Source organism: Orycteropus afer, unplaced genomic scaffold, assembly GCF_000298275.1.
Source record: "Orycteropus afer afer isolate SDZICR_OR568_19922 unplaced genomic scaffold, OryAfe1.0 scaffold00006, whole genome shotgun sequence".
NCBI lineage: Eukaryota > Metazoa > Chordata > Mammalia > Tubulidentata > Orycteropodidae > Orycteropus > Orycteropus afer.
Genome location: NW_006921593.1, coordinates 1,472,511 through 1,480,101, shown reverse-complemented (window position 1 = coordinate 1,480,101; position 7,591 = coordinate 1,472,511).

Below are 7,591 nucleotides of genomic sequence, written 5' to 3'. Positions count from 1 at the left end.
GCAACATCAATACGGATATTCGCTCCTGTGAAGGACAGAGTTGAGACGCAGGAAGAACGTGAAGCGTTGGATTATGTGCTAACGGGTGACGTTTGAAAGGTACAGGGCATGCGAAGAGTAAGAATTATGGAATTGTCGAGTTTCTGTGAACTGTTTTCGAAGGCTTGGAAGGAGAAAATACTCAGGTTAGTCATGGCAGGCTGTGAAAGTCAGAAGGTCACCAAGGCAGCAACCACTACAGAGAAGACTCAACACCAGTTAGACAGGATAGTGTGTAGTGAAGGTCATCCGGCCTCTGTCTTAGCCACTCAAGAGATTGTACGATTGGCTTATGCGTGGCATGGCTGTGTGAGTTCCAGGGGGTTTGGGGCTATGATTAGCACCTTTCATCTTAAGTTCTTCATGCCAGTGGAATGCAGCCAAAGGAAAGAGTGGGGATAACAGCACAAGAAGGCTGTGTGTGGCTGCAACAGCATGGGCACCCTCTGATAGGCAGTCATACATCGCTTATCATCCATAATACGTTTTGCAAAATAGGACGTTGTGTGATTTGGATGTTGTGAGAACACCGTATTATAAAGTCCCTACATTATGAGTAGGAGCTCTGGTAGTGTAGTGCCTAAAGCACTTGACTGCTAATCAGAAGGCTGGCGGTTCAAAGTCACCAGCCACTTCTCGGAAGGAAGGTTGGGCAATCTACTTCCATAGTGATACTGTCTTGGAAACCCATGGAGGGGTCGCTATGAGTCGGGGCCGACTCAATAGCACATAACAACAAAAACAGATTATGAGTGATTTCCAGTCCTAAATCTGTGTTTAAGTCAAATTTTTATGTGTATTGGAAGAGTTAGGCACAGTTTGTACCTAACATTGTTGTTGTTGTTGTTAGGTGCTGTCGAGTCGTTTCTGACTCATAGTGACCCCACGCACAGCAGAATGAAACACCACCCAATCCTGCACCAGCTCCATGATCCTTGCTATACTTGAGCCCATTGTCGTAGCCACCATGTCAATCCATCTGGTCGAAGGCCTTCCCCTCTTTCGTCAACCCTCCACCTTACCAAGCATGACATCCTTCTCCAGGGAACGGTCCCCTCTGAAAACATGACCAAAGTAGATGAGATGAAGTCTGGCCATTCTCGCTTCCAAGGAGCATCTTGGCTGCACTTCCTCCAGGACAGATCTGTTAGTTCTTTTAGCAGTCCATGGTGCTTTCAGCATTCTTCGCCAGCACCACAACTCAAAAGCATCAACTATTCTTTGGTCTTCCTTTTCATTGTCCAGCTCCCACATGCATATGAGGTGATTGGAAATATCATGGCCTGTGTCAGGTGCACCTTAGTCCTCAAGGAGATGTCCTTGCTCCTCAGCATTTGAAAGAGTTCCTTCGCAGACGACCTGCCCAGTTCTACACGTCATTTAGTGTCCTGACAGATGCTTCCATTGGCATTGATTGTAAAACCAAACAACGTGGCTTCTTTGACAACATCAGAGTTAGTCTAATGTTTATCTTAGTACATAGTATATAGTGTAACTTCCTAAGCATAAAAACATGAAAGAAACAATTCCAGGTATACTAAAATGTCTTTAACATAATCATATAGTAATAAAGACAGTGTTTTGATGCCCCTAGCAAAGTACTGTCCAGTTACTATTACGAACCATTGTATGAACCTTGAATTTTCAATATAACAGGCTTTACAAGGATTGGGACTATGGACATATAGGCAGTTTGACATTGCCTGAATGGACAATGGGCTCAGGCATCGCAAGGGTTGTGAAGATTGTTCAGGACCAGACAGTGTTTTGTTCTGTTGTTTATGGGGTTGCTATGAATCCAAATCAATTTGATGGCACCTAACAACAACAACAAAGTTAAATGGTAGTCTTCCCTTCTTTAGAACAATGCAAGGAACTTAGAACATCTTAACTTTTTATTTATTGTGCTTGGAGTTTGTAAGATTTTTTGCATTTTTGACTTGACATCTTTCATCACTTTTTCAGCTCCTGTCCCTTCAAATATTGTTTCTATCTCTTTTTAGTCTCCATATGGGACTCCAATTTCATATATGTTAGAAGGTATATCATAGCTTCTATCCTCCATATATTTCATTTTCAATTTTGTGTCTTTCAGACTTTTGTTTCTCCGTGTTTCATTTTGTATATTTTCTTCTGATATATTTTCCAGTCCACCAATATTCTCCTCAACTGTATCTAATGTGTTTTGAAATCCACCCATTGAGTTCTTCGTTTCGCTTATTGTATTTTTTTAGTTCTAAAGTTTCTGTTTGGTTCTTTTAAAAATCTATTATGTTCTTTTATAGTTTTAAGTTCTTTGTTGAAGTTTTCAATCTTGTCATTTTCTTGAACATAGTTAGCATGTGTGTGTGTTACACACACACACATAAATATATTTATTTAAAATTTTTGTGCTGGTAACTCCAGTATCTGAAGGCCCTGTGGATCTGTTTCTATTAGTGGTTATTTCTATTGGTTTCCTCTATGGTATCTTGTTTCCTACTATACTTTTTTTTTTAATTATTATACTAAAATATATAAAAATAAACATAAAACACCCACATAAAAATTTCCATTGTAATAAATTGAAGTATACAATTCAGTGACTTGGTTACTTTTAAATGGGTATTTAGGATGATGTTAACCACCTGCAAAGAGGGTTTACATTTGCTTCTGCCAGGATTTATGTTGCTAGTGCCTGAGGGTCCTAGCAATTCAGGATTACTTTAAAACAATTTCAGAAATTGAGGTGATCGGAATCTAGGTTCCAGTCCATGTGAGGGCTGGTCTATTTCTGGTTCTCTCTGACACCTATGGTGCAGTGCAGCCTTTTGTGGTTCTTACTCCAAAGCTTTGATGGGGGCTTTAATAAGGACCTCTAGCTTGGCAGGTCCAATATTCCAGTAATTGCGATGTAGTCAAACAAAGCTGCCAAAGGCTGTTCAGCCTCTCAGCTGTCCATCCACATCTTCCAAAACTGGCAGACAACTTCAGAAAAAAGTGGACTGACTGAAATGCTAGACTCACCCCTTCTGAATTTCTGTTCTCTCCCAGATCTTAGCCTTGTAATTCATCACTGTCTTCTTAAAAGGAGATGTTTTTTCCCTTTTACTCAGCTTTTCTAACTTCCTCAGTGAATGGGTTGGTTGGAGTTACTTAAAGTGCCATTACCAGGAATGAAAGTCTTAGCAGAGACTTTTTTTTTTTAATCTCCATTTTTCAGATAATCATGGCTCAGGGAAGTTAAGTAATTTGTCCAAGGTCATATAGCAGTGAATGATAGACCTGGGATTCTAATTTAGAGTCTGACTACATTAGAGATTTTATTCAATTCACACTTAATGTAAATTTATAACTTTTTTTTTTTTTTTAGAAACTTTTTATTATTATTTGGGCAAAGATTTATGGAGCAAATCAGTTTTCCATTCAACAATCATACACATTTTGTTTTCATGCCATTGACTACAATCCCAACAATGTAGCAACTCTCTTCCCACATCCTCCCTGCGGTGACCTTTCCCTATGTCCTTCTGGCCTATGCATTCCTGCCTTCAGTGTTTCTCCCTGTAGAAATGCTGCCCTTCTGATCTCCCATAGTGATCGTTCTAAGGAGTGCACCTCCCTGGTGTAATTGTTCACCACATAGTCCTGTCTACTGTTTGGCTGAAGGTTAAGCCAGGGGAGTGAGTTTCAGCCTGAAGAGTGAGTGACAAGGACCCATAGTTTCAGGAGTTTCAACAGTGATCCCAAGCCCACAGGCCCAACAACTCACTCCCTCAAGGTGTTTGGTTGTGGCTAAGAAGTTACCATAACTTTGCCCCCTGTTCACTCTATTATATATATGGACATTTTTATAGCACATACGAATGTGTACATAGAAACAATACCTGCCAAACTTATATATGGTCATAGGTATATTCATGTTTGCCTTCCTGTACCTGATCATCTTGCCTGTGTACCTATGTATCCACCCATAGATTAATATTTGTTATTACTAATAATGCAGTATTGTGTATGTAATATTTACCTTTGTTGTCTGTACCTTTTCTAGACCTCTCCATGTTTTTCTTTTCCTTAGTGATACTGTACTGGTCACCTGCTTTTGGTACATTGTCTTTCCCTTCACCTAAATCAATACATGAAGGTTAGTCTATTCAAACCCACCAGCCACTCCCTGGAAGGAAGATGGGGCAATCTACTTCCGTAGTGATACTGCCTCGGAAACCCAAGGAGGGGTCTCTATGAGTCGGGTCTGACTTGATGGCACATAACAACAAAAACAACAAGAAGTCTATTTTTTTGTTTTTACAAATTCCCTTAATTTCTGTTTATTTAGAAATTTCCTGATTTTGCCATTGTGTTTGAGGGATAATTTTGCTAGATATGTAAGTCTGATTGGCAATTTTTTTCTTTCAGGGTTATATATATATCATCCCATTGCCTTCTTGCCTACATGATTTTGGCCGAGGAATCAGAGCTTATTGGTTGCTCTTTGTAGATAACTTTTCACTTTCCCCTTAGCTGCTTTCAGGATTCTTTCTGTCTTTGTTTTTGGAAAGTTTGATTATGATATGCCTTGGTGCTTTTCTTTTGGGCTCTATCCTGTTTGGGGTTCATTAAGCTTCTTAAATGCATATCTTCTTGTCTTTTGTGATATTAAGGACATTTTCTTCCAACAAATCTACAATTTCCTCTGTGATTATTTTTCCTTTTCTGCCTCTTCTCATTCTGGAATTCCAATCACATCCTCTTGATGGTTCTCACATAATCCTTGGGCTTTCTTCGTTCTTTTTTCTGATGCACTACCAGATTACTATTAAGAGATTTGTCTTCAATTTCACTAATTCTGTCTTCCATTGATTCAATATAATTTCTTTGCCCTGCCAAAATATTATCTATTTCTGAAATTTTAGTATTAGTCTTCTGAATTGCTATTTGCAGGTTTTGTATGGTTTTTAATTTTCCATTTATTCTGTCAATTTGTTTTTGTGTTGTTTTCATCTAGAGCTTTGTTTGTGTGTTCTTTGATTTTGCTGTGCTTTCCTTGATCACTCTCTCAATCTGTTGAAGGGACTTAAATATAATTCTCTTGGATTCCTTATCAGGTAGTTCCAATACTATTTCTTTCTCAGGAATGTTTTCAGGCTCTGTATTTTGGTCACTTGTTTGAGCTATACTGTCTTTTTTCTTTGTGTGAACTGAGGTAGTCTTTTTTTTTTTTCTGAGATATTATAGTGGTGCTGTATTTGCATTTAATTGATGATTGTATGTTGGTGTGTTTTGCCCAGGCTTTTAGCTTTATTTTGTTTCAATAAAACAAAGTATCCGGGTAAGCAAGGTGAGTGTGCTACACTACTTGCTAGTTTGGCAGCACTTAAGTAGAGCATGGTATAGTGTGTGTTCTCTGTTTGCTGTCGTGCAGAGCAGTTGTGGGTGGGCTGAGCTGGTGTTGGCTGCCTTCTGTTGTAGATCAAATGGTGCAGGAGTAATTGGTGGCACTTGCCTAGTGGGTGGGGTGGCAGGAGGCACAGGTGTGGCTGAGTAGTGTGGGCAGAGTTGCTGCCTCCTGGTGGTGGAAGCTGGGAGGCTGGCAAGTCTTAAGTCCATGGGTAGGATTCTCCTCACTTGTGTGGTTGCAGGGGCTGGTGAACCCAAAATTGGTGGGTAAGCAGACCAGCTGCTGTCTCAAGTCCAGTGATGAAAAGATGATGAACCTAACACAGGACCAGAACAAGAGGGCAAATTTATAATTTTTGACTACTTTGCTCTACTGCCACTGTTGTTGTTGTTGTTATTTGCCATCGAGTCGGCCCCGACTCCTAGCGACCCCTCCTTGGGTTCCCGAGGCAGTTATCACTACAGAAGTAGGATTGCCCAACCTTCCTTCCGAGGAGTGGCTGGTGGGTTTGAACCGCCAGCCTCCTGGTTAGCAGTCAAGTGCCTTTAGGCACTATGCTACCAGAGCTCCTCTACTGCCACTAGGCAAACCAATTCCTTGGGTAAAGTTCTAGGTATTGGGCCTGTTTCCTCTCTGCAGGTTGCCTCAGCACTCTTCTCTATTATTGCCTGTTGCCCCTGATAGAACCCATCAATGACCCCTACCCCCTTCCTATGGCTTCATTACTCTTCATCCAGGCCTTTCTCTAGGCACAAGGAAGGACTGTACAGAAAACAGAACTTCAGGCACGATCAGGGCAGGGTGAGATGGGGGTAGGGTTGGACACTGCCTTCCCTTGCAGGGCCCTGGGTAGCAGCTGAGTTGGCATGAGCTTTATTTGGAAGACTTCCACTCCTTGGTGACTCATATGCAGCTTGAGTCAACTCACACCCTCTGAAGATTTGCACCTTTGTCTCCAAAAGCTGCTGCAGAGCAGAAGGGGTCCATCTGACAATTCTCTCTGCTGAATTTCCTTCTGTGAGGTCACTTCTATCTCACTGGCTGGCTTAGATAATCTTGGACCAGGAAAGTGGCTGTCTCCTTTTCCTCTCCCTGGACCACCCAGTATGAACAGCAGTGCTTGCCCTCTTGCCTGGAAGAGCCTCCCATCCAACTTCCCAAGGAAAAGAGGTCATTAGTCATGAAGGCTGCATCTGATGTCCCCTCTTTCCCTTCCAAATGTTTGACATTTTCATTCCCCTTCCCTCCTGTCTCAAAGGAAGGGAGATCTCACAGCTATGAAGACCATAGCTTTATTGCAACTTGAGTTAAATCCTACCTCTGTCACTTAGACGTTGTTTGACCCTGAACGAGCCATCAATCATTCCAAGCCTTACAGTGAGAACTGTGAGAGCTGGAATTAAATGGGATTGACTTGTATTTCTGGGTCTTGAAAATTTTTCACCTTTGACAGGCTGAAGTCACCACTTTTTATAAAAAAATCAATTTATTTTATTGTTGTTATTGAGAACATACACAGCAAAACAGTCACCAATTCAACAGTTTCTACACATGAAACTCAGTGACATTGCTTACTTTCTTTGAATTGTGCAAGTTCTCTCACCCTCCTGTTCTGAGTCATGCCTCCTGGATTAACATACATTCACTGTCCCTAAGGTTCTTATCTATCTTTTGAGCTGCTGTTTTTAGTTCAATCCCATATAGATAGTTCATAAAAGAGGATACTTCTCAAGACAGACATTTTTTTTTAGTAGTTAAGTTAAACTATTGTTTGGTTTTAAGAAAATTTCAGGGGACATTTTTGTTTTAAGGTTTAAAGATGATCTCAGGACAATAGTCTCAGGGGTTTCTCCAACTTTCATGGCTGCAGGAAGTATAGAATCCATGAGAATTTGAAATTCTGTTCTGCATTTCCCCCTTTTGATCAGGATTCTTCTATGGAATCTTTGATCAGAATGTTCAGTACTGGTAGCCAGATACCATCCAGTTCTGGTCTCGTGGCGAAGGAGGCAGCTGTTTATGAAGGCACTTAGCCATACATTTCATTTAGTCCTCCTATTCCTGACACTCCTTCTCACTCTTGTTGGTCCAAAAACCAAAAACCAAACCCACTACTGTCAAGTCAATCTCGACTCACAGCGACCCCTCCTTGGGTTTCCGAGGCGGTATCACTAT